Source organism: Mesoplodon bidens, assembly GCF_964165515.1.
Source record: "Mesoplodon bidens genome assembly, chromosome: 8".
Taxonomy (NCBI): Eukaryota; Metazoa; Chordata; class Mammalia; order Artiodactyla; family Ziphiidae; genus Mesoplodon; species Mesoplodon bidens.
In genome coordinates this window covers 96,764,979-96,792,843 of record NC_138165.1, presented here as the reverse complement: position 1 = coordinate 96,792,843, position 27,865 = coordinate 96,764,979, and positions in this window count along the sequence as shown.

Below are 27,865 nucleotides of genomic sequence, written 5' to 3'. Positions count from 1 at the left end.
TGAGGTCTACCAAGCTCACAAGATCCCATTTCTGCTGTGTCAGAGAACATAGTTTTGCCAAATCAAGGTCACTCAATCATTTGGGGTTTAAAAGTCACTCACTCTGGAGTAGCTGCCCAATCAATTCAGTATCTCTTCCGCCTAGACCTTTTGCTTCTAGGTTGAAGGCAGGCTTGTATTGGTCCTTGCACATCTTCCAAACTGCCAGCCCTCTGGGCAGGTAACAAGTCCTGCAGGTCCTGTCATCACCCTTTACTTGTGTGGCTTCAGCTAGTCACTACTCCTCCTGCTGTGGCCATGTGTGTTGAGTTGAAGCACTGTCCCCTTCTGGTCCCAACACCAGGGTCAACTACTTCTGGGTCTTCCATATTCTTCTGGATTCCTCCTGGAGGCGCAGAAAGCTTTGATCTACTTCATCCTGCTGCTCCGTGGCCAGGGATTCTCAGGCCCTCCTTTAGGTAGGTCTGCCCTGTCAGTTTCTCTCCCCACCCCTACAGGAGAAGGGCTTGGCTCTTCTAAGAAGGGAGTGACTTTTCTAGGAAAAATTCTCTTTCTCTGGCTAAATTTTATTCTGCAATCCCACAGATATATTCTGGGGCTTCTTTGATTCCCTTCGGACATGCCCTCAAACAGGAATCCCACCCCAGGTATCCCACACTAGTCTCTCTTTTCTGTTTTATCTCTCCCTCCCACTCTCCTACACAAGAAGATTCAAATCCCCTCATGGGCTGGCCAGAAAACAACTCTTGCATCATCCTGGATTCTTCCCTACATGAAGATTTATGACATAAATGCTTTGCTCTGAGTCTTCCAGTATTTGCTCTTGATATTTAAATCAAGTTTTTGAAACTGCTTCCTCCAAGGGTAGGACTTCTCAAAAACCTACTTCTGCTTAAATGGATGGGGGCAAAAGAAAGTAAACACAAACACATACATGCATACATGCAGGCACACACAAGATTTTGGATAGATTTTCCCACCACGTTTCCTCATATTTTAAAATTATTTTGGCTCACTGTGTGTGTGTGTGTGTGTGTGTGTGTGATCAAAATGACTGGTACTTAATTTCAGTTGCCTTTTAAAAATCTTATCTGAGTGTCCATGGAGGGGACTATAAAAGTAATGAAAGCAGATAAGCTGAGCATAATTTTATTAACCTGTAAACTATGTGAGGAAAGACATCAGGCTTCACTTCTGGGGATCCCAGAATTTATCACTTCCCCATCATTTGATCAGGAGGTCAACACCTCCTGGGAATGATGCGACAGAAGTAACCAGCTTTCCACGGCTGGAGAAATGGGGAGTCAGCGTGAAATTCGTGTAGAGATGCTTTAACAGCCGCCTGTAAGACACCCAGCCTGGAGTGAGAAACACCATTCAAGATGCCTCACTTACATTCTTATCCTTCCCCCCATATCTTTTCCCCATAAAACATTTCTGTCCATTCTCAACTAGTCACTCTTTCTTACACACAATCAGTGTAGTTTCATGTCTTCATTCCTTCTACCTAACATGCAGGAGAAATCTGCTCGAACTTTTCATCAAGCTGCTTAGTCAACTCTCCCGGGGAACCTTCCCTAAACTTACCCTCTGGACAACTGGGTTCTTGCTCTTCTGTATTCCCATCACCCCCGAAGTAAACTCCCACTGTGGGACCTATTGCATCATTTAATAGAGGTTTGTTTATGTCACAATATCCCTCACCAGATGCTGATCCCTTTGAAGGCAGAGATGGAGCCCTTGTCATCCAGGACCTTGCAATGAATAGCACAGTGTGGGTACATAGATGTGCCCTGTGTTTGAGAAATGAATGACTTTCTATAGATGGGAGAGACCCAAAGAAAATAAACAAAATCAAACAAAACAGGCAAATCTAAAAGATGACTTTGTTCATAGAATGTTTTCCTTACAAATAATCCAGAATTTAATAATCACTGAACCAGAATCTACTGGTGTGAAGGGAATAAATTGCTCATGTTGTAACAGACGTATTAATTTTGGGGGGGGCTATTAAGATCCATTTAGATTTTGGTTACACAATTCCAAAATTGCTTGCTAACCTCCTGGGCAAATCAGTTAAACCTGAAAGAGTAAATCCTTATTTTGGAGAGACGCCAGTCTAAATTACTGAAGTTTAGTTATTTTTTTATTTTTAATGAAGTTTTGTAGTTTTAAGATCACTGAACTACCATGTCTGCATTAATGAATAAATAATTCTCATTGGGAATCGTCCAGGGATATTTCTGGTAAGTAAGTGTATATATACTCTATTAGTTCAACAAAACCAGGAAAAGAGTTTGTTCTTTAAAAACCACCTCACAGAAATCTCATTCACACAGTATTATCTTGCTTGACAATAGTATTGTTTTGTTTGTTTTTGCAACAATGCAAAGGTAAATTTTAGTTCAACCGACGTTGACTTAGACCAATTTTCTTAATAGCAGGGTATAAATTAATGAGGTCTTATTTTATCTGGTGGAATTCAGCCTCCTTTCCTCTTTTACATGTTCTCTCCCCCAAAATGGTTGTGTGTGTTTTTATAGTCAGCTGTGTCATTGTTTATTATCCTCCTAGATCCTGCAGTGGAATCCGTCTCAAGTAAAAATTTAATATGTCACATTATCTGCTCTGAACTTTCCAGTGGCTCCCCATAAAATTTGCAGCTTATCTTACTGGCCTCAGTTTTCCCTTCATGCCCCAGCTCTACCCATCCCTCCCCACAATCACTTGCAATTCCTCAAAAGCCCTCCTGCCTACCCCTGCTGCTCCTTGTGCCCGGAAGACTCTTGGCTCTCTTTGCACCTGGCTACCTGCTACACCTGCATTACACCAACATCAGCTCATGTCCTTGCCTGGGCAGCCCACTTTGCTTCACTTTCCCATGTCTGGATTAGGTGACCCACCATGTTCCCGATAGAACGTAACCATACTGAACTCGAGCTGCTCATTTCCCTGGCTCCCTCTCCACCAGGATTTGAGGTATTTGAAATCAGGACCCTTGTGTCATTAATCTTTGTATCACAGGTGGTCTATGACTGTGTCTGATCATTGTAGGCTTCAAGCATTTGTTGAATGAATACATGAATGGACTCTTGCAGGCTTTAAAGAATTAAGATACCATCAAGATTTCACTCCATGGGCTTTGGTAAAATCAGACTCTTCACCTAACTTTGTAAGAATGATTTTTTTCTTTACAGTGAAAATAATGAAAAAACATTGCTTTATTTATATTTTTTAAACATCTCTACTATATCATGGATTTTTCAGCAAGTCAGTGGTTGGTTTCTCACCAGTGAGGGCTGGGTTGGGGAGTTAAGCCATCCAGTGTTCTTTCTGAATTGTCTGACTTCCTGTTTAAAGCAGTATCTGGTCCCCACCTCACTTCCCTCACTTTGCTGGAGGGGATGAAGAAGGGCTTAGTCCATGTTTTACATTATGGAGATTGCATTTAGATTTGCCCTGAAACTCCTGAGTCACTTAAGCCAAGTTGATTGGTCCTGCTCCTAAGAAGACTGAATTGTATCATTAACAGATAAAAATGTAGGCAGGTTTGGAAGGAGGTGGGCTGAGCACACAAGGTCCTGGAAAACGAGCTCTGGCTGAGTAGGGACAGGTCTGGGTTTATGTCAATAAAGGCTCCACCATTACTGGCTGTTTTGCCCTGGCCAGGCCAATGAACTTCTCTGTAATTTGGCATACTCTTGTGTGAAACGAACAGGGCCCCTGACTCAGGCTTCTATTAATGCTTATAGGGGATATGAAATTGCCTCGTAAGGGAAAGCACTCTCTCATCATTCTTAGGCGTTCTTTTGTTTGTTTCTTTCTTTCTTTTATTTTAATCAAAAATTTTTTTCTTTATAAAAAATTTTTAATAAAAAACTAAAAATAGAGGTACCATATGATCCTGCAATCCCACTCCTGGGCATATATCTGGAGAAAACTCTAATTCAAAAAGATACATGCACCCCAATGTTCACTGCAGCACTATTTACAATAGCCAAGACATGGAAGCAACCTGAGTGTCCACCGAAAGATAAATGGATAAAGAAGCTGTGGTGTATATATATATATATATATATGTATATATACAATGGATATTACTCAGCCATAAAAAAGAATGAAATAATGCCATTTGCAGCAACATGGATGGACCTAGAGATTATCATACTAAGTAAGCCAGACAGAGAAAGACAAATATTGTATGATATTGCTTGTATGTGAAATTCTTAGGCATTCTTGATCTCCGTATGCAGATAACCTTTCTCTGTGCTATGTGTAACCCTGTGCAGACCTCTTCTGAAGCTGGGTTATAGGGTATTTTATGACTAGACTGGCTGACTGGACTGAGCTTTTTCTCACTAGACTGTAAGTTCTTTGAGATTGTACCCTACGTGTACACCTAGATGGAGTTCATGAAATGAATGAACACTAATATTAAATCTCAAACTCAGTGTTGATTATTCCATCATCACAGCTTCATTTTCTGGGAATATGAAAGCTTATTTATTCTTAGATACAAATGCGCTTGGAGAGAAGGAGAGCACATCTTCATTGTTAGCTAATATTTACAGGGGATTTACAGACTGTCAGCTGAGCTCTGCAAGAGGATGGGTTGTGGGTTGAGCCAGGGATGCCAGGAAAGAACTTAGAGTTTCTGGTGAGGCAGGAAGGCCCTGGACGCTGGGAAAATGGTCTGTACTTAGGAATCACATTTTTATCACTGTCCTGGCCACTGAACCTATTCAGGTGTTCTGCTTCTGTCACAGAGCAATTTGATTTCCAGACCTGATTTTGAATGGGTCTGCACTAGGGTGATCTCCTTAACAGAAAGTTCACAAAAGACATTTTCTTTTCAGGATATGGCAATAAGAAAGAATTAATAAGGGACCTTATCTTCCCTTAGGAGTCTAAATATCCCTTATACCTTCATGCTGGTTGAATGGTTATACTATTTCTTATTTAAGAAACATTATGCATTGCTTTCATTCTTTTGCGGAGAGAAATGAAGACAAGTTAAAGGGCTTACACTTTTTATATGTTTGGTCCTTAAATTCTTATCCTTTCTAAATCCTTTCAGCCTCACCCAGGTGACCTTTGCAAAAGGAACAGCTTAATGCTGCCGGGGAGGAAATAACGGTCCCCTGGCCTCTGCCCACCAAATCCTGGCTTATTTGGGAGCAAGGCTGTGCTGCTTCAGCAGGAAAACTTGGTGGACTTGGATATAATCCTCTGGAGGAAATGATTACATGCCGTGAAAACTCGAAAGTCTGAAAGGAGGAGATTTTCAGCAAGTCACTCCTCTATGAGTGGCATTAGAAAGAATGGAAAAAAAGAGAAATACTTCAGTTTTGTAGCATTTCTTTACTGCCTGATCTTTAAGAAAGGCATGGGACTCTCACTCTTCCTTTAGAGGTAAGTGAGTGGTTTTGAAGTTCAAGGAAAAACATGACTTATTGAACCCTAAAGAGGATTAATATGATGATATTCTAATTTGTGTTCTGTTTAGTCTTTAGTGACTGAAAACTCAAGAGTCAAGAGACAAGACATAGGTGCAGGTCTTGGAGTTTCAGTTTATTCTTTATCTGCTCTAGAGAATTTGAAGAAGGATTCCCTGTCAGCCTCCCAGGTTATAAAAAATTAAGAGATGATGTCAACAACCATGTTAATGTCTCAAAAGTTGGGGATGCACTAAGCAAATTTCTCTACATATGTTATCCCATTTAATCTTTACAGCTACCCTAAAACATAAGTACTGATGTTCCAATTTTATGGGTGAGGAAACGAAAGTTCAGAGAGACTTAAAAATTTCCTCAAGGTCATATGGTTAGTTAGCGGTCAAGTTTCAAAGAGGTTTTCCTAGCCTCCAAGCCAGTGCTCCAATATTCTACACACCAAGGGTCCAGAATGGAAAACAGCACCATTATCAAGAAGCAGCATAGTCCATGTGAGGCTGAACTATTAGAAAATAGAAATGAATGTGTATTTTCCCACATTGGCAGTTTACAACGTAAAGAGAGAGCATAAATGTGGATAAGCATATAAAAAGCAGACTGACATCATCCAGACATAGGATTTTATTACATCATTGTACCCTAATCTTGCTCTCCCAGTGAAAGTTTTTATGGGAGGTGACCAATTTCTTCTTTTCTAGCAAATAAATAAATAGATAATGAAAAAGGAAATTGAAGACTAGAAATTAAAATCTTTTCCTTTTTAAAATAAAATTAATGCTTATCATTTTAAATTTATGGAAAACAAGGAACAGTGTAACCAAAAATTAAAACTCACTACAAATCTTACCAACAGTCAATAATTTGTTGTTTTTGTATAGCTAATAGCATGTTGTATTTGTGTTTTTTATTCGAATCTTTTCATTTTGCTGCATACTGTAAGTGTTTTTCCATTTTCTTAACAAATTTTTTGTAAACAATTTTAATAGCTTCTTTATTTTCCATCATGTAGCTGTATCATAATTTAATTAGACTTTCTCCTATTTTTTAACATGTAGGTGGTTTCTATTTTTTCTCACTTGTATAAATAACACAGTGAAGAGCATGTACTGTTACTTTTTGTTCTGATATAATTTCAAACTTGGAGAAAAAAAGTTGCAAGCATATTACAAGGAACTCCCATATAATTTTTACCTAGCTTTATCATTGCCATCCCTCTCTCTCTCTGTGTGTGTGTGTCTCTCTCTCTCACACACACACATATGTATTCAAACATGCATACCTTTTTTCTGAACTATTTGAGAATAAACTATCCCTTTACCCCAAAACACTTCAGTGTGCAGTTCCTAAAAACAAGAACTTTCTCCTACATAAACACAGAACAATTTTTAAAAGTTGAAACTTTAATGTTGATATACCATTGTCTAATCCACAGTCCATTTTCAAATTCTTTTTTTTTTCCAGTCTAGAATCTAATCCACCATAGTGAAGAACATTTTTATGTGTGACACTTTATTTAAATTTATAATGATCTCTTTACACTAGATTCTTAAAAGGAGGATTATGAGGTTATAAGACATAAACATTTTTATGACTGTTGATATAAGTTGCTGAAAGTGGCGGTCATCTGACCAAAAATCTGGGAAAGTACTCATGAGACATAATGAACATTAACTACAATCATTAAAAAACAAAACAAAACTTCATATGCTCTTATGTTATTTTACTTTCTCTGATTGCTAGAGATTAGAAATATTTTTCTTTGGGTTTACTGGCCTACCGTGTTCCTCCTTTTATTAGATAATTGTAGTCTCACCCCTTTTTTCAATTATAAACTTTAGAATTTTCATATTTATCTTATACATTCTTTATATATTAAGGATATTATTATCTATTAATCATATATGGTAATAATAATTTTGCTGAGCTGTTTGCCTTTGGGAAATTCCTTCTTTAAAGTTCTCATAGCATGACCATGGGAACTCTTTAAAGCTCTAACATTTAAGTACAATAATAGAAGAAATGAAAAAGGCAGATCTAAAAAAAACATTCTAGAATTGAAAAAGTTTCTTAGTCTCAGCTGGAAATAATCAGCAGCTAGCTGAGGGCTGTGATTACTTGAACGGAAAAAATGAAAGTACTATAGGAAGAAATTATGATTTTGTACAGAGACCTGCCAGACAGTACAGAGTGAATCAATGACTCTTCTGCTGCGTATGCAGGAACTTGAGATTCCATAACTGAAGAATGGGATGGCACTGCCTGTCTCACAGGGTTAATGGTCTTTCAGTGTGAAGTGGAAGAGTAATTGTGATATAATATCCTAGGGATAAGGAAAAACATCTGGGCTATGTTTAATTGTCATGAGAATAGAATGCAGGGGAAAGTTTTATGGTGCATAAGAATATATGGGAGGAATATACTGAGATCATCCTGAATCTATATGCCTGAATGTTATAGCATCCCAGTAAAGGGCTCTAAAGGAGAGAACACTGAGCAGAGAAAGACATTCAAAGCTGAGAGTGGAGATTTAGGGGGAAAATGAAAGACAATTTTGAAGAAGTAACTAAAGATATCTTAGACAAACCAGGAAGCCAAGCAAATACATATACACTTTGAAAATCATTGATTGATTCTCTTTCATCTGACAAATATAATAGTATGCCTTTTATACTATTATACATCATCTTGGTGTTGTAAATATAGTGAGAAACAAGATAAATGTGATCCTTTGTTCTCATGGGTTTATAGTCTAGCTGGGAGCACAATAAATGTTCAATTACAGACATCATCACTTAATTAGTTGCACTAGGGCTAAGAAGGAACACACTGGTTGTACTAAGAGCCTAAGAAGGGACCAGTTCTGGGCTTCCCTGGTGGCGCAGTGGTTGAGAGTCCGCCTGCTGATGCAGGAGACACGGGTTCATGCCCTGGGTCCGGGAAGATCCCACGTGCCGTGGAGCGGCTGGGCCCGTGAGCCATGGCCACTGAGCCTGTGCTCTGCAACAAGAGAGGCCACAACAGTGAGAGGCCTGCGAACCCAAAAAAAAAAAAAAAAAAGAAGGGACCAGTTCTAACCTGGGGTGTGGGGGAAGCTGGAAGAAGACGTAGCATCCTAGACAATTCCTGGTAGAAGAAACAGGAAATGTTCTGAAAGTATGTTACACACACTTCAGGTTATACAAAGGGTTAAAGTTTAAAATTCGGAAGGATGTGAAATGCACTCATTTATTCGCTGAACAAACTTATCAAGTGTCTGTTATGTGTCAGTTCTGAGAACACAAAAGACACGGTTTCTAGTTCAAATTGCTCCCAGAACTTGGACCCAAGTGAAATACCCCAGTCGGGGCTGCACAGACATTCATTTCCTTTGGTGGCAAGGAGAGAAGACTTCTGCCTGGTCGACATGTGGTATCAGAGAAAATAGTCTGGGAAACTGGTGCCAGGAGTAGATAAGCCAGCAGGCGGTGAAAATAGGAGGGAATGGCAGGATATTCCTAAAAGGAAGCATATACCTGGGCTTGTAATGATACGATTAGCACCAGCAGAGCCATATGGAAAACGGTGAGCAGAATCTGGGCAGGATCCTCACTTCCAACTGTGCCCAATCTGTAGCCCATACACAAACCTGTCATAAACCCAGTCCTACCTATGGCTTTGTCCAAATTGCAGGATTGTATTTCTTCTCTCTCAAAGCCATGGAGCAGGTCAAGGAAATAAAAATGGAGAAATGACCTTCCGCATCGACATCGTTCTTCTTTGGCTATCTGTACAGTTCAGGGAGGTGGGAGCCAGGCTGGAGAGTTTCCAGGGGGTAGATCTGCCCATGAAGACATTCGCTCTGCAGGCTGAAAGGCACATCTGGAGTTTGAGGGCTAGGGGGAGGAGAAAGGCGGGGTTCACAGGGAGTGAGTTGTCGTGAGGTTTAGAACTAGAAGTCAAGGAGCTGAAGACTAAATGGTTAAAGAACCGCTCGTTTGAAATATAAATACAATGCTAGAGACTCTAAGCATTTTATGAGCAAAATACAGTTCAGAAAAGCAGATTTGGTGCAGCACTAAATGTTTTAATTTTTTTTTTATATGCTCCACAGTAGAGCTTGCATTTTCTCATACCTCCAAGGCACAGTCTTTTATGGCTTTGGAGATAAAAGATTTACATTTAAATCATGCTTTCCCCATGCCACATTGTAACAATACCATTTTAAGTTCTACTGTTCACCCTAAGGTCAAAACCCCTTTTTCTGAAAGTCTACATATACTCCCACCCGAACCAAGTGAGCAAACCCTTTTAGCTTTGAATATCTAAATATTATTTAATAGTGTACGTAAAATGAAATCCAAGTGCCAAGAGTTTCACAACAAAATGGAAACAGGAAAGTGTTACCCTGAGCCTGTTATGATGAGAAAAGACATTGCAGAGTTACAGGACCCCAAACCCTGAAGTAGGTGTTATCTGTTAAAGGCTCACATCTCTTTTTTTGAGCCACATGGACCACCAGGGGACTGTGTTCTGGGCTAATAGCTTCTCCTGAAAAGCATGAAATTGACAACCAGATACCAAGACCCTTTATTTCTCTCACTATAGTCTTGAAATTGACTGGCTGAAGAGTCCCTAATTTTTCCTTATGACATTATACCTATGGTGAACAATAATGTATTGTACACATAAAAATTTAAAAGGATAGATCTCATGTTAAATGTCCTTATGACAATTTAAAAAATTTTAAATAATCTCCTAAGCATTATTTGGAAATTGGGTCAGGAGCTGTCTTGTTACTCTTGAAGCAAATTCCGGCCCCTATACCCTGATACTGAATTAATTCTCAGAGACAGAGTTTTGGATGAAGCAGAAAAGAATAGCTTTATTGCTTTGCCAGGCAAAGGGGGCCACAGCGGGCTAAGGCCCTCAAAACTGTGTCCCAACTGAAGCTGAATGAAGTGTATTTCCTGTAATCAAGAAATGGGGGACACAGAAAGGCTTTTGTGCCCAGGAGCCCCAAAGGGTCCTGCTTGGTATCACTATCATTAACATCCATTGCAAAGCCCATCTACCATATTGTTCAGAAAGTTGGATGTAAGGAGGAGAGCTGGGATGCATATACTTGCATAATCATGTATCCTTGTATTCAGGACTATAGTGGGCAAATCTCACAGGGAAGCATATTGACTTACATTTTATCCTGTAATTACAATCTCAGTCTGTGGTTTCAAAATTGAACTCATGAGACAAAGAGGGGAAGATAGCTTGCTTCTGTTTCTGAATGTGAGATCGAGTGTCTATGAGAGCTATGTATTCTTTTTTTTTTTTTTTTTTTTGCTGTATGCGGGCCTCTCACTGTTGTGGCCTCTCCCGTTGCGGAGCACAGGCTCCGGACGCGCAGGCCCAACGGCCATGGCTCACGGGCCCAACCGCTCCGCGGCATGTGGGATCTTCCCAGACCGGGGCACGAACCCGTGTCCCCTGCATCGGCAGGCGGACTCTCAACCACTGCGCCACCAGGGAAGCCCGCTATGTATTCTTTATTTTTAACTACACACAAACTCTCTCTCTTAATCACATGCAGATGGGGAGTGGACCAAAGAATGAGGGTGTGTTTCCAAAAGCCAAGAAAGATTGGAGAAGCTAAACATTTACCAGTTGACCTTTGCCTTCAAGAATGGTGTGATGGACCAAAGCAGTTAATTGAAAGAGTGCAAAAAAATAAGCTCAAAAACAAGTCCTATCAAACAAAAGGGGGGAAAGCATCATTTTAAAATGATATCATATGTGCTTTATTATTTTTTAATAAATAAGACCTGAGGAGGGTTTTTTTTTTAAGTATGTGAAAAGTGCTTTCATTAAAATGAATGTATCAAATTCCTCTCGTTCTAGGGTGTTCTTGGGGTAAAAATCAACTGCAAATTAGACAGAGTTTATTCCTTTGGTTTCAGTGAAATGTGGTACCAGAGGGAGTCTATTAATACATGAAGTTAGAATTTGACTAATAACAGTTACTCCAGCCTTTCTCCTGCTCTAATATCTTCCAGCTAAATGATTTTTTTTAGAAAAAAATCTGCTAAGTTGGAAAACGAAACTGCTTTGTCTACTTTGGACAATTGGTGATATAGCACTTCATCTCAAAGGAATGTGAAGGGAATGTTTAAACTGTAATGTTTTCACAGGCAAGGAGCTTCCCAAGGACCTAGAAGATTAAGACTGGATGGATAGCCAGTCTTTTTTCAGAGTAAGACTGTCTAGAAAATCCAGTGAAAATATTCTTTAATAGCTGGTTCTGGTTGGACATCACTCCATAGTGCTATCTACCATAATCATTATCATTTCAGATTAGAGAAAATTTGTATACATTCAAAGTTGCAGAGTGCTACCTGGGGACATCCCTAGGCAAACCATGAAGTGGAAGTATTTTGCCCTGGGTGTGGAATTAAGTTAACTCTACTTTCTCCCCTCTGTTTTGTCTGTTTTCTGTATTTTTTATGTTCCCTAATTCAACCTTTTCTAAAGACATTTACACATGGGCCAGTAGTTAGAAGAAATGTTTTAGCCTTCAAAACTGAAGACTTGATGGCATATGGAAATCATGCTATCTATAGATGGCTTACTCACTTTAGCCTAAATTTCCCAGAATATTGATTATTTACATTTTGTGGTATCACAAGAGCCTAAGAAACATCCGTGGTGTTTACTTAGCCCCTGGATTGCTTATGAGATGTCCCTTATTTCAATATTAGTGACAAATATTTTCCATGTGACCATAGACAGAGCACACCCCCGCCCCCACCCCCCACCCCAGTTTTCAGAGTGCATATATAGTGTAGAATTCTTACCAGACCTATGAGTATCCCCAGGACAGAGCAGGCAAAGTAGACATGGATTATTTTTGTCTACCTAACATTCCCTTGGTGTCTAGCTCTCCTTCCATTTTCAATCTATGGCTATATTTAGGGGAGGGTATATGACCCAGGAATGGGCACTCAGATTATTCCATTTTCCTGATACAAAGTGATTAGTATTAGTTTCTGAATGGTCATTTGACCCAAACTGAGCAATGAGAGTCATCTCCCAGGTTTAGTTGTCTCTTTCTAAGGACACTATTTTTTCTGGAATTGATAGCTGTGAGGATGATAAGAGCTCAGAGCTACTTGCAACCCTCTCATGAGGAAAAGGTGCTAAGCATGAAGCCAACACATAGCAAAGCAAAACTTACAGGAAGGCATTCATGTCCTAAGGATGTTGCTTCAGACTTTAGATGTGGCTGGGCTTGAAATCAGCCACATATCTGGGCTCCTCAGTACTTTCTAAGCTTAAATTTGTGTGAGTTTGGGTTTTTATCATTGGTGATCAAAGAAGTATTGTTTAACCAAGGACATCATCAGGGGACACATTCATTAAGATGCCAAACAACTGATTAGAGCTGGGGACACAGAACAGATACAATTGCTAAAGCCAAACTCAAGGTGACATTGATGCTACCCTTTGTTGAATGTCTGCCTCATGACAGATGATTGCAGTGTTACAGACACATGCCCTCTTCCACCCCATCTCTGGCTCTTCGCTGATAGGTGATTTCTGGTTGACAGTTGGAACACATTCCTAGAATGGACAGCAAAGTGGAATTTGACACCAAGTTATTTTTTCTCCTCGGTCATTTAACAATGTCTGCTTGAACTTGTTCCTCTCTGTCAAGCGTCATTCAAAAATCACCCAATTGTTGGTCCACCCTTGCTCTGTTCTTGATGAGAATGCCATGTGGGTTGGAATCAAAGCCTTGGTGAAATTTGTCTATTTTACATCTGTTCCTGTCTGGGAGCTTAATGAGATGCATGGCATAATGAGATGTATGTCTGGAGTGTGTAATGAGATTCTTGATTCAAGTGTCTAATGAAGCCTATAGCCTAATGAAATGTATGGCATAATGAGATGCATGGCCTGAATGTATGGTACAGATTGGAAGTCCTTTTAGAAAATATCATTAGGCATGCAAAATTTTCTCCCATCTACATCGGCCCCACCCACATTTCTTTGGGATTTTTTTTTTAGCTTGTAGTTTCTCAATGCCATTGTCATAATCACCATGCATACTTCCCACATCCAAAGCTAAGAGAACACAAGGTACAGGCCCTCACCAAATACGATGTGAAGTCTGAAAACAAAACAGATAATTTTGCTTCTTAAGGAGAGAAAAATCATATTTTGATTGTTTTACTTTACTTTCTTATTTTTTAATACAACCAACTATATTAATGACCTATTACTTAACAAAACCCCTAAAACTTTGTGACCTAAAACAATCAGCATTTATTACTGCCCATGAGTCTACTAGTCAACTGGGTGGTTCTTTTGGACTCAGCTAGACATACTAGTGTGTTTGTGATTGGCTACAGGTCAGATAGAGACTCTGTTGATTGTGGCTGAGCTTTCTGACATCTTTGGAGGTCAGCTGCCTATAGGTTTGTCTGGGAAGATGTTGGTTGGGGTAGATGACATCTCGATTTGGTATCCCATCCTTGACTCATCAACCCGATTAATCTAATGGCAGAGTCAGGGGACCAAGAGGAGGAGAAGAAGTCTCCAAAGCCTCAAGAGTCCTAGGCTCCAAACTGTCACACTGTTACTTCAATCACATCCCTTTGCGCCAAAGCATTCACAATCAAGCCCAGAATCAAGGAATTGGGAAATAGATTCCACCCCTTAAGGGGAGAAAGAGCCAAGTCATGTTGATATAAAGAGCATGAACACAGGGAGGAGGGAAGACTTTTTGCACTTTATCAACTATAAAGTGGAGAAGAACATATTTACAACCCCCCTTCCATCACTAACAAAAATTGTTATGGGGGGAAAGTATTTATGAGAAATTGTTTTTTCTGTAAATGTGAATTGTCCAAAGAATAATGTTATTGATTATGAATGTCCTAGAAGTCATTTAATGCATCACATTGAAACTCTGTGTCCTATGGGTTGACAATGGATGCTTTCAGTAAATGAAATAGTTGAAGTTCAATCTTCCTGGAAACAAACAAGCAAAAATACTAGTAAGAATTACTCCTAAATTTCCTTTTAACACTTGGAAAATATCTGATAATGGATAAGATTAGGGATCTACCTCATCTTTGAATTAAAATCTAGTGTAGTTTTTTCCACTTTTTCATGGGTTTGCTTTAAGAGTATTAAAGATTTCATTCTGCCAAGAACTACTGGTGATTAACCCCAGGCATAAGGTATATGTTACATGAACTGGCCCTAAACTTTCTAAAGAGCTGTGGAGAATTTTAGCACTGAGTATCTCATTTGCAATAGCCTCTTGGATGAAACCCAGGACACTCCTTTGAAAATTTATAGGGACTAGTCTATCCAGCAGTTTAACAGGCAGTCTGATTTTTTTTTAACATACCCCAGCCAAAGTTTTATCTCCTCCTCATCTCCCAGATTGAATATCCATTATCTCTCAAGATGCCATTACCCTCAGATGCCTCAGATTTATTTGTCTAGCTATTTTATAGAATAAAGGCCTGATAGGGTCCTCTTTAAATACACATCCTAACCACATTTTAGAAACCAGCAGTTGGTCCCTTCATTTCCCTAACTTAAGATTGTGCTTCTCTAATGCAGGGGGATCATAAATTTCACTCCCATGTGCATTTTACAATTATGGAAAGGAATGAATCAAACAAAATACTCAAAGATCAGAAATTTTTTTTCCAATTTATTTTCCAGCTGTGCTTTTCTATGCATGGAATAGTTTTCTTAGGTACATACAGATAGGAACCCCTGTGCATATCTTCAATACATATTTGTAGATACATTGATTAATTGATTAATTGATTATTTTGATCCAAAAATCTGGCCTCAATCTGATTAACCTCATCAACCACTGTTAATCCTAGCTTTACTAGCTGAGTTTTTTTTTTTTTTAATTTCTTATATACCATGAAACATTTAGGGATGACAGTTTATTATTAAACTGGTAGAATCTAATCTCTGTGTTATTCTACATGATTTATATCATCGTGGACTAGTGGCTCCCAATTAAATACTAATTGTGCCTTTACATGCAAAGTGACCTACAAAATGACAACAAGTAATGGTGGTTTCATTATTGTAAACGTGTGCTCAAGTCTAGAAAGTTCTCTGAAACACACTGAGATTTGCCTTACCTAAGTGAACTGTCTATTCTGATGAAATTCATCAGTTTGCTACCCAATCCCCACTTCACTGTGTGCTGTGATGAGTCACAGATTCAGTTGCATTTATTCTCCCAAAGTTCTGTAATTTATTTCATCTCGGTGAGTAGCTAAATCCACATATCATTTATTCTTTGTGTAATTTCGTGCTAATGCTCAGGGCCAGTCTGTAGGCAGCTTGAGGGATGTGCACAGACGTGAAGCAGCAGAGGTGGCAAGAGCCTGGGCAGAATAAAGGCAAGCCTGGGAAAGGACTGGAAAACTCTGGTTCCAGGGAAGCTGGTGGACTTCAGCCAGGGAAATTCTAAGTCAGAGTTTCTGAAGATGGAATCTTCAGATTACCTAGCAGAGTTATCTAGAAAGCATGATAAAAAAAAAAATTTGCTCCTATCTACCCTACTCAATCAAAATCTCTATGAAAGTTCTCCAGAAAGTCTGGTCACTTATAGATGATTATTGAATGAATGAAGGAAAAACTGAACAAACAAACTGTATTGATACCAACATCAAAACCATACAATCTCTCAGCCATCCAACTTCAGGTTAGGAATGAAAGACAACAGATCAATGAGGGATGCCATCAACAAAAGGGCGTCTCGTTCTAACCTGAATGCTGTTAAAGTTGGTGGTTTTTCATGTTTTACCTCTTTGTGTGTTCTACCTCCTTTAGAAACCAAAAGACATTCCATGGTCTGGCTTCATCTGTGATCTCAGCGTGGATGCTCCTCAGTCCACACAGGTGAATCTTTCCAAATTCATAGTTAAGTCAAGTGAAAGACCAGGTAGGCATTGTCACCAACATTTCATAAACACTGATAATAGACACAGCCATCACTTTCGGAAGCTGAGGTTCAGAAAGGTTGAAGCATTTGCCCCAGTTCACACAGCTAGAAAGTGAAGGAGACAGCACAGAAATCAGATTTGCAAAGTTGGTCAGGAAACAGCCTCTCTTGACACTGGTTACTTGCTCACATTTTTAGATGCAAGGGACATGCGTGGAGTTGGGATGAAGAGAGTTTGACTCTCTTCTATTCCACAACCTGGTTTAGTTTTCATACCCGAAGAGGCTCATTTTTCCCTAAACAATGAGCTGTCTCCCCCAAGACACATATTATGCAAAAAAAAGCTGCAACAAATGTTTACTTGAACAGCAAGTATTTTCTTCCAAACTCTAATGTATATGTGTCTGTGTGCATGGGTGTGTGTGTGTGTGTGTGTATTTCCATTTCATTCATTTACATCTCCTCCAATCTTGTCTGTGTCCCTGTCCTTGAAGGCTTCCTACTCTTGTTCTCAAATAACCACAAATGGCTGTCATACTGAAATACTGTTTGTCACAGCTTAGCCTTCTCAGACTTGGTCCCCCAAACCTGGCTATCACCCACAGCATCAGTGTGTTAACAATCAAATACCACAGATTGTGAGGACTGGAAAAACCTATGAGGTCATCTGTGATAACTGTCATTTCACATGAGGAAATGGGGGCCCAGGGGGGTTAAATTCTTCATCCAAAACTTCACCGTGCATCAACACTGCCCTTTTATTATGCATGCTTTCTCATCAATTCAGTTATAACACAAACAAATTCTACTGGTAAAATGAGCAGCTGTTTTTAAAATTGTGTTTCTTTTGTTTTTTTTTTTTTTAGTGACCTTGATACACCTCTTACAAGTCACAGAAACATGGTAAAGCCCATATTTAATCCTGGTGATATCTAAGTAAATCTACTCACTAGTAACACTTTGGGTCTGATAATAAAATAATCAGACTGAATAGGAAGTAACATAGGTTATTTTCTTATGGAGTGTGTTTTCTTAAGTTGATTCACTTAGGAGAAAATGATAGAGACAGTTTCTAAAGTCAAGCAAAGAGAAAATTGCCATTTGGGGTTAAACTACCAGGTGACAGAGATGAGCTGTTTCTCTGTTGTTTAAAATAGCAGTTTACAGCAGGAGTTTACAATTTCTCAGAGGTCTTATAAATGTAAACATCAGGGAATTTGCTGGCTCTGTCTCCTGCTTTTGGCAAACATGTGAATCCCATTCCCCTGGTCCATGTAAATATACAATTGTATATTTTAATTTGTCTGAAGTTATACCACAGAGTCTATAAATATTATATAACAAATCTGAGCATTACTACGTTCTTGTGCATTCAGGAGACATCGCTGTGATCACTATAATCAACCTAATTGGGCAAGACTGTCTAAGTGAGGCAATGACATTTGTTTACTTCATAATGTGCTCACAGCCTGGTACCACCACATTCAAATCAGTTTTTATCCAAAACAGAGAGAAATTCACCCTTCAGTCAACACAGTCTGTTCATTTGAATGTGTTTAAATGAACTGTGTGCACGTCTCCAGGAGACTCTGAGAAGCTCTGTTCTTTGTCCCCTGGTGAGAGGACTCAGTGACATTCAGACCTTTGCCTTCTCTCATATTTTGCAGATGCAGAGAAGAGAGAGTCCTCCTCCATTCCCTGAGGTGGCTGGTCACAGGCCCAAAGAACCTCATTCCTGGTTGCAATGGGGGCAGCAAAATTAATTCTCTGGAGCGTTGCAGTGCATTATGAAAAAGGGCAAGATTGTGGGTGTGAGGGGGAGACAGGGGCAGAGTTAGACGAGTCAGATCCAGACAAAGATGGATTATTCATACCCCTTTTGTAGGAATCTTGTACCATTTGTATGTGCTACTCTACCTCATAGAACTAATCTCTTGGCCCCAGACATTTCCTTCAGAATTGTCATTGTTTTATCCCCAAAGGAGTTGTCACATCTTCCCCATCCCAGCCCCACCTTCTGCTTTGCTTTGTAAACCTTGGCCAGGTGCACTTTCTACATCAAATCCCCATGTACTCAAGGCAGGATGGTAGCTCCAGGTAGCATATCTGGAGGTAAGGGAAAGGAAGGAATTGGAGGGAAGTTTACATATGACCCAGCAATCCCACTGCTGGGCATATACCCTGAGAAAGTCCATAATTCAAAAAGACACATGTACGGCAATGTTCATTGCAGAACTGTTTACAATATCCAGGACTTGGAAACAACCTAAATGTACATCGACAGATGAATGGATAAAGAAGATGTGGTACATATATACAATGGAATATTACTCAGCCATAAAAAGGAATGAAACTGTGTCATTTGTAGAGATGTGGATGGACATAGAGTCTGTCATACAGACTGAAGTAAGCCAGAAAAAGAAAACCAAATATCGTATATTAACACGTATATGTGGAATCTAGAAAAATGGTACAGATGAACCTGTTTACAGAGCAGGAATAGAGAAGCAGACGTAGAGAAAGGACATGTGGATACAGGTGGGGAAAGGGAGGGTGGGACGAATTGAGAGGTTAGGATTGACATACATACACTACCATGTGTAAAATAGAGAGCCAGTGGGAACCTGCTGTACAGCACAGGGAGCTCAGCTCGGTGCTCTGTGGTGACCTAGATGGGTGGGATGGGGGTGGGGGAGGGAGGTGTAAGAGGGAGGGGAGATTTATATGTATATATATATATATATATATATATATATATATATATATATATATACATATACATATATCTGATTCACTTCGTTGTACAGCAAAAAACTAACACAACATTGTAAAGCAACTATACTCCAATTAAAAAAAAGAGTGTCTCCTATCACTTGTGCTACTCCGCATCAAAGTGTTCATGTGTCATCACGTACAGCATGTGTACTAGTATATATTATTAACATTCTTATGTTAAGGGAAAGTCTTTTAAGGTAAGATGTTTTAGAGCAATCTCTCCAGCAAGGAAAGAGAGCTGTTTCTACAGGATGGGGAGGAATGGAATTCACAGGATTCCTGCACGGGTCCTGCCCTGTTCCACCATTTTGCGAGCCCATGTTGCAGGTGGATGAAAAGTGAGACAGGACAGGGTTCAGAGAGACAGAGGTAAACTGTTGATGCCCCCAGCTCATGCTAAAAATACTCTATGATACACCTACACACAAGTCAGCTGAAATTAACCAAAGTTACATTATTGCTTTCATATGCATTCTTCAGGAAACATTTGATGTTTTGATTTCTTATTCTCTGGAAACCTCCTGGCCCCCAGATTTTACCTTTATAATTTTTCATGGGGAAGAAGGAGTGTGCTATGTTGACAGCCACTTGGGTTGACTTTAACGGACACCAGCTATGGTATTGTTGTCTTTCCAGTGGCTACCTGACATAGGCTTAGCAAAAATTGTCACTCACATGTGTGCTGAATGAAAGCCATACCCTATGACTCGCTGCTGGCCGTCTCTGCAAATGTTAACTATCAAAGAAAGAGTTTTTATTCAAAAATAATAAACTCAAGTTGTCTAGGTCACACCAATCTGAGAGATATAATCTCAGAGGGATGATAAAACAACAGCAACCCTTTGCAGTGGACTCTTGGCAGAATACCTGGAATGCCACTCACCATTTCTTGCCATTTTCATGACATTCCTAGGGAGTCTGATGTGTAACTGCAGGCAACCACAGCTCTCTTTCTTCTTATAGCATTTTCTTTGTTCTCCAGCATGGTCCTTTTTGTTGACTTCTGCCAGCAACGTATGCTCCTGGTATCTTTATTGTCATTGCTCATATTTTCTCTGTTTCCCTGATTCTCATTATGCGGGTCTTTTTCAATTGTTCATGGCAGTAACCCAACTCAAACTTGTTTAAACAACCCAGGAATTAATTGATCATTATACTGGGACATATATGAAAAGAAATGTCTTCAGGTGTAGCTGGATCCAGGGGCTTACAAATGTTATCAAGGATTCTGTCTCTTTCTCCTTCTTTAATACTTTTCTCTTCAAAGGCAATCACAAATGGTAACGGAAGGCTCTATACTCATCTCTTCAGCTTTAAGTAGAATTTTCTAATGGCTCCTAAAAAAACATTCTGCTGAGGATTCTAACAAGTCTGGTTTGTATCACATGCCCATGGTTTATTGAGGTGTATAGATTCTGACTTGGTCAAACAACTGCTGCTGTTACAGGGAGTGGGTTTAGCTCCCCCTGATCCATACTGATGGGTTCCCTCCAGGAAAAAGGGGTCCTGTTAATAGAAAAAGGAGGGAAAGAGGGTATCAGAGAGACCAAACTTGTTTCCACAGCCACGTTACTATGATGCATCTTCTGAAGTGAGTTAGTTACTCCAGGCGCCAAAATAAAATGAAATAAAATGTCCTTTCCCAGTACAAGTGTTACTTTCTTTGACTAGTTGTAGAAGTGAAGAGGAGTTTTTGGTGACATGGATATTATAGCTCTTTATCTGGAGTGCATCTCCCAAGGGCTCTGGCATAAATGAGTCCCTGGGCTGAGCTCAAGGACAACCTGTGGAGTGTAGGACTACATCAAGCTGGACTCAACAATCACACCCTAATTGCTGCTGCCTATGCTCTGAGTTTCTTCCCTTGGAGGTTGCTTCTCATCATTAATCCCTTCTCCCAGAGCAGTTACCCAGAGAGTTCCTGGTGATTAAGACATCCAGTCTTGTGTTCATTCATTGACCTTCCATGAAGTTCTCTGATGTTCTCTAGTCAATAGGCCAAGTCTCTACCCTCTGCTCAAGTGTCACCTGCTCATATAACCTTTTCTTACTTGACCTAAAACAGCACCCCTCTCTGCTCACTTTCTAAATTCTGATCCTGCTTTACTTTTCTTATTTCTACCTTAAATGATATCACATATGTTTGTTTGCTTATTAATTTTCTGTTTCCCTCACTACACTACAAGGAGCTGGATGAGGGGATTATTTTTTCTCTTGTTCTCTGCTGCATCCCTGTGCCTAGAATAGTGCCTGGCACATCCTAGTCATACAGTAACTATTTATTAGTTGTGTCAAGAAATAAATAGGTGAGCAAACAAAATTATAGCAGGAGCAGATCTTAGACCATAATTCTGGGACCCTCATTACACAGACATAAACATATGTTTAGTAAAACATCCACCTGCAATTTTTTTTAATGTGTGAATAAAAATGTCTATAAAAGACCTCAGACCATGCCCTTCATTTTGTATCACGTTACTAGTCTTGCATCTCCCCTTAATTTCCCTCTGCTTCATTTACTGATTTTCCTTTCTCCCCAGAATGGTGACTAAGCTGATGGGGTTGACTAAGAAATAAAATAACATATTTGATGTGATTTTTGCTAAGTAAAGCCAGAGAAGAGGTAAAATTTAAGCTGCATAAAATAGTTATATTAATTCTGCACAATTTTTTTTGAGCAACAGTCTTAAACAAACAAACAAACAGAAACATGACTTATCTTCCAATGTGTTTTCTCACTCTTTTAACTGTCAGGACTTCAGTTTTCTGTAAAACTATGAGAGAGATTTGCATTCATTGTTTAAACGGAGTATAAGGTTATGCCATCCACTTGATGTTCCTCATGAAGAGGCTAAATGAGGCTAAATTAAAATCCAGAAGTCTGATTTCATAATTTCATCCCTCACCCAATTTCTCCTGTGCCTTTATCTTTGGGGTGCCTGGAGATGGTGGGCAGGGCAGAGTCAGGCAGAACCAGTAGCTTGTTCTGGAGGCTCTGCTACCCCTCAAGTGCAGTGGGAATTCCTTTCTGCCTGAATGAAATGTCTAGTCTATAAAACCGGTTAGTAAAACATACTGTAATTTGGAATTTGGTAATATCGGCTTCATTTTGACAGAACCCAGGCGGACCCACAGCATTACATCATGAACAGATGTGAATGCTAGAGGGGTGGAATTCTTAAAAGCTAGTTCAGAAAGAAGAAAAGTAAGTCAAAAGAGATCTTCATTCTTCTATAGCTTCTAAACAGTAAGTTGTGTTTGACCCTGTTTTGTCCAAGTGACCTTAAAATCACCTTTGTCTCTCTTGATATGTAGAGAGAGGGTCTGGTCATAGCACAAATGGATGCTTTCAGAAATGTGCTTTACATGTAGTTAAGACCCTTTGGAATCTCTTACATTTAAATATACAAGAATTCTAATAGCTTAATGATCCAGAGCAAGTCAATCAAGAAACTCCATCCTCAGTTGTTTTCATCTGAAGAACAGAAACAATAATACCATAAGTGTGGTTTTATTGGAACAGAAACAATAAGTTAGGTGTGGAGTTTTTGTGAGACCAAATGGGTAATTACTGTATGAAAGTACTTTTCAAACAATAAAGTACTATAAAAATATTCCAGTAGTTAGTATTAACAACTGTGGACAGATTAAAATAATGGCAATGACTGTATTATATAAAACTTTATTGCCAGCATGTTGTTAAGGGGTTATGTCATGATTTGGATTTTTGATAGAATTTTCCAAACAATATTCATAACTCTGTCTCCTTTTAGACCTAAATTGATTATTGATTATTTAGTCACTTCAAAAACCAGTTACTACTTGGTGGTAACAGAGGTGGAAGGGGAAAGGAGTATTAAGTGTGTATGTATGTATGTAGATAGATAGATACGGATACACAAATAGATGTCTATATTAAGATATATATGTGTATATATATATATATATATATATATATATATATATATATATATATATATATATATATATCTTAAAATTCTATTTTCTTGCAAAATAAGCAAAACTCATGCCAGAATATATTAAGAAACTATTGAACTGATGACACTCAACTTGACCATTTGTGAAGAAATGGTTCCTATTCCGGTAGCATCTTGGAAGATGACCGCTATTATCAACTTTGGAAACCAAGATGGTGAATAAATATAGATTCTATCCAGCCATCTGGGAACCTGTTACCCCATAATTTCCCTGAAGTCAGAATTTTGTAAACTTTAAGTCATTACACATAGTCATTCAGGAAATATGTCAGACACTGTTCTAAGTACTGGAGGTTTAATGGAAAATAAGACAGACATTGGCCCTGACCTCAAGGAACTTGTATTCTAATAGGGGAGAGAAACATTAAACAAATACATTAAAGAAAATAACTGCAATTTTCTAGGCTCCAGTCCTCCATCAAGTCACTAACTGGGATGAAAAAGTCAAAAGAGAGAAAAAAAAAAACAACCCAAGGGTAATGGCGACTTCATGGTGCAATAAGTGGCCTAAGGTCACAGGCTCTTAGGAGTTTCAGGTCCGTGCCTCTCCACATTGCTGTGACTCTTTTTAGTGAATTCTCCTGTTGACTTTATAAGCTTGATCAGCTAAGCAGACTGCAACTGGCAAGTAGACATCACAGCAGTGACATCTGGGATCATCTACCAAGACTTTGTTCCTGTGACTTGACCCCTGTTATTCCACTACTGCATCCAAAAATAGTTAGGATTCTACACTGAGTCACACTGGCCAGTGTCAGCCAGGTCATTTCTTGCTGCTGCTGCTGCTAATAACAATAAATAATGTTATTGTAGTGCTTATGATATCCTGAGAAGTATTCTTAACCATGTTAGATAAATAACACATGTTAGATCTCGCATAGTATGAAGGACATTCTAAATCTCTCTGTATAAAATAGCTCAAAGTTTAGCTTTTATAATAGTCTTCATCAAGACCATTTCTGTTTACTGCAAGTATTTATGTTTCTATCTGTAACTGCACAGATATGCCTCCTAAGTTTTGGCAATTACAGATTTTAAGAAGTGTGTCCTCCTCCTATATCATCAAAACCAGGTAAGTTCATGCATTTAATTAGGCTCCCTGTGACTTTGTCTATATTCTATGTATTCTAGGAGTTTGAAAACTTGTTTTAAAAGTTATTAAGTAGTTAAGGGTGTTGCTAGTCATCTAGGGGCTGCTAGAAGATTATTATATAAGGATATATCCCAATCCTTACTATTACCTCCCTTTTTTACTTTTTACTATGGAAAATTTATAATATACAAAAGTACAAGAGCCAGTATAGCAGACCCTCATGTACCCATTACCTGGCTTCAACAACTATCAACTGATGACAGTTTTACTTTATCGATATCCTACATGTATTTTATTGTAATCTTATATTTATAAAATTAGTGACTGACAATGTGTCCAGATGATATAATTTTTCCAGATGACCTAAGAACATAAGGGTGGGGTAGGGAATGTCTGGATTGCTATTGTAGAAAATGAGAGCATGCATAGAAGGAAAGGGCTTGGTAAAACTAGAAAAAGCAATCTAAAGGAAAATAATGTTTGTAGGTTAGAGTATAAAAGAAGGCCACAAATTCTCCACCAATAAGTGGAATTTATTTTCTGTTCCTTGGAAATGTGGACATTTAAGCCTTATCCTATAGAATGTGGTGGACGAAATGGTATGATAGTTCTGGATCTAGAGGGTTAAGAGCATTGTAATCTTCCACTTTCTCCCTCTTAGAACACTCATTCTTGGGTTACTTCCTCATGGAACCCAGCCAGCAGGCTGTAAGAATCCCAAGCCATATGGAGAGGCCACGTTGGGTGCCCCAGCAGACAGTCCCAGATGAGTTCCTGCCTGACAACCACATCACCTACCAGCTATAGGGGGACCATCTTGGAGTTTCCAGCCCAATCATGAGATCATGTGGATCAGAAGAACTACCCAGCTGAACCTAGTCAACCCATGATTTGTGATAGAGAATTTTAAAAGTTGCTGTTTTAAGCAAGCTGAGTTTTAGGCTGGTTTTCCATAGCTAAAAATAATTGAAACAGAATTTGTACTGGACTTAAGGTGCTGCCATGACAAAGAATAAAGGTTGCATTGACTTTGGGACTGGTGACAAGTAGAAGCTGGAAAGGCCTCGAGGAGACTGTTGGTGAAGGTGAAAAGTACAGCAAGAACATTGTTTTGGAAAGTTGGAGAAAAGAGGACCCAAGTTATGTCCTGGTAGAAAATAATGAAACTGTTGCCTTTGGAGGCTTGGAAGAAAAGGTAGTTGATGAACTCGTGGATTTGGTGAAAGCTATTTCAAAAATAATGTTGATAGTTACTCATACTATTGGTCAAAGCAAGTCTGAAGGTGAGCCCAGATTCAAAGGCAGGGGAATGGACTTCAGTTCCTATGAGAGAAGTGGAAAGAATTTGTGGCCTTTGTTAATCCACCATAAGGGAAATTTGGTATCTGAAGGATACATACAATCCCAGCAGGTAGTACAAGAGAGCCCAAAAATAACACTGCATTCTGACTTAAGAAACATGGGAAAGAAAAGGTAAGTGTATAAAAACCCTTACACCCTGAATAGACTAATGGGTTGATTTAATCTTTAATTAAGAGGGCTCGCTGATGCTGCAAACCTGCCCTTTTGCTTCTTCTGTTATCCCTGAAAGTAATCAAGCAGACCAGCCAGAATAATCACAGGTATAAATAGCACATTGCTTCCATTAAAAGTAAACAAACCAGTTTTATTGTTTCCTTGATGTTGAATTAAGGAGCTAGTCTGTTTTTTCCGTTAAACAGAACTAAAATCCACGTCCAAGCGAATTACTCAGATCTGCTTTAAACAAAAGGCCATCATTGTCAAGATATAGGCCGTTTCATTTTTATCACAGGAAGAGATGTTAGGGTAGGTTAATGTCTTTAGAAATTATTTATCCTGGAAAATCTCCTGTGCATTACGCTGAAGTAGACTGGGAATTATAAGACATTAATCTGAAAGAAAGAGCCACTGCCGGTTATAGCCAAACCCCCAAATAACTAAATAGTTAGATCTTTTGGGTCTTTACAGATAATGATACTTAACATCTGTGTTCTGTTATGTTGCTTGTGTGTGCCCCAAAGATGGTCAATATACCTTTGCACATGGTTTTTATTTGTCCATGATCATTTGAAGGTGAATGAGGAGGTCCTGGGGAAAAAAAAAATTGGGATGCCCAGGAAGCTTACATTTGGACTTCTTGGCCTCCTTTTTCCCATAACTTTCTTGATTTCATAACAACACTCTCTGCAGAGAAAAATGTGAGGCTCTAGAAGCCAATGCTGGAGACCAAATTCAAACAGGTCAGGGAAGGGGAGAATAAGAATAAGGGGTGAATTCTGATTGCCCAGATGGGCGTGTACCTCTGCATTAATCTCCTAAGGGAGAAGGACAGAGAGCCCTGACTTGACTTCTCTCAGATCCATTAAATCAGGGCTAGTGAAGGTCTTAATAGATACTCCAAGAACTTCCAACCTGCTACCTCAATTTTAAAAAACACAGTGAAACTGCAGAGAGAACAGAGGCCGTCAGCAATTCTGTACATTTAAAAAAGAAAGTTCAGGAAGGACATGGATTGCTGTAAAATTTGGTAGAGAAACTGTTCCGTTACTCAGCCAGTTTTCCTAACCTACATTTCTTGCTCCAGAAAAAGACAAACCATTTGTCTATCAGAGGATTCTGGTGGGATTTCCTGCCCCAGCACCTGCTGATGGGTCCTGAGGTCGCCAGTGGTCTGGGGTTACCATCTTATCTCAGCCACAAGAATTTGACTATAAATGTATGTAAGTACAGATATCTCCAAACAATTGGCTCCCTTTTTCCTCCCTACCCTCCATGGCTTTCTCTTCTCTTCATATTTCTCTCTTTCTTTTAAAATTAGGATTTCCCCAGTGCAAGAAATCTTGATTCTAGTTGTGATGCTCCCTGTAACTCATTTATAATAATGATAACTTGTGCTAGTCATTTCACCATTCCATCCCACTTTCCCACCTATAAATTATGGGATTATGCCTAGTACACCAGGTCTGGGTTCTCCGAGGACCCCCATTTTTCTTTAACCATAGCCCAAAAGGCTTGTGCAGAAGATGGATGACTTCTCTTTTCTGCAACATGCTCTTTGTTTTGTTTTGAACAGAAAAATAATTAGTCCAGGTGAACAAAGGAACACAGTTTCTGAAGAAATATTAACTTGAATGTCTTACACAGGAGCTAGCTGGTATTTCTACAATATATTTTCTATTCCTGTCCAAGACACTAACAATAGCACACAACACAGTTGGAGGTAGAAATACCAGAGCCAGGGCTTCCCTGGTGGTGCAGTGCTTGAGCATCTGCCTGCCAATGCGGGCGACATGGGTTCAAGCCCTGGTCTGGGAAGATCCCACATGTCGCAGAGCAACTAGGCCCGTGAGCCACAACTACTGGAGCCTGTGCTCTGCAACAAGAGAGGCCGCGATAGTGAGAGGCCCACGCACTGCGATGAAGAGTGGCTCCCACTTGCCGCAACTAGAGAAAGCCCTCGCACAGAAACGAAGACCCAACACAGCCAAAAATAAATAAATTAATTAATTAAAAAGCAAGTTTAAAAAAAAAGAAGAAGAAGAAATACCAGAGCCACTGATTATGA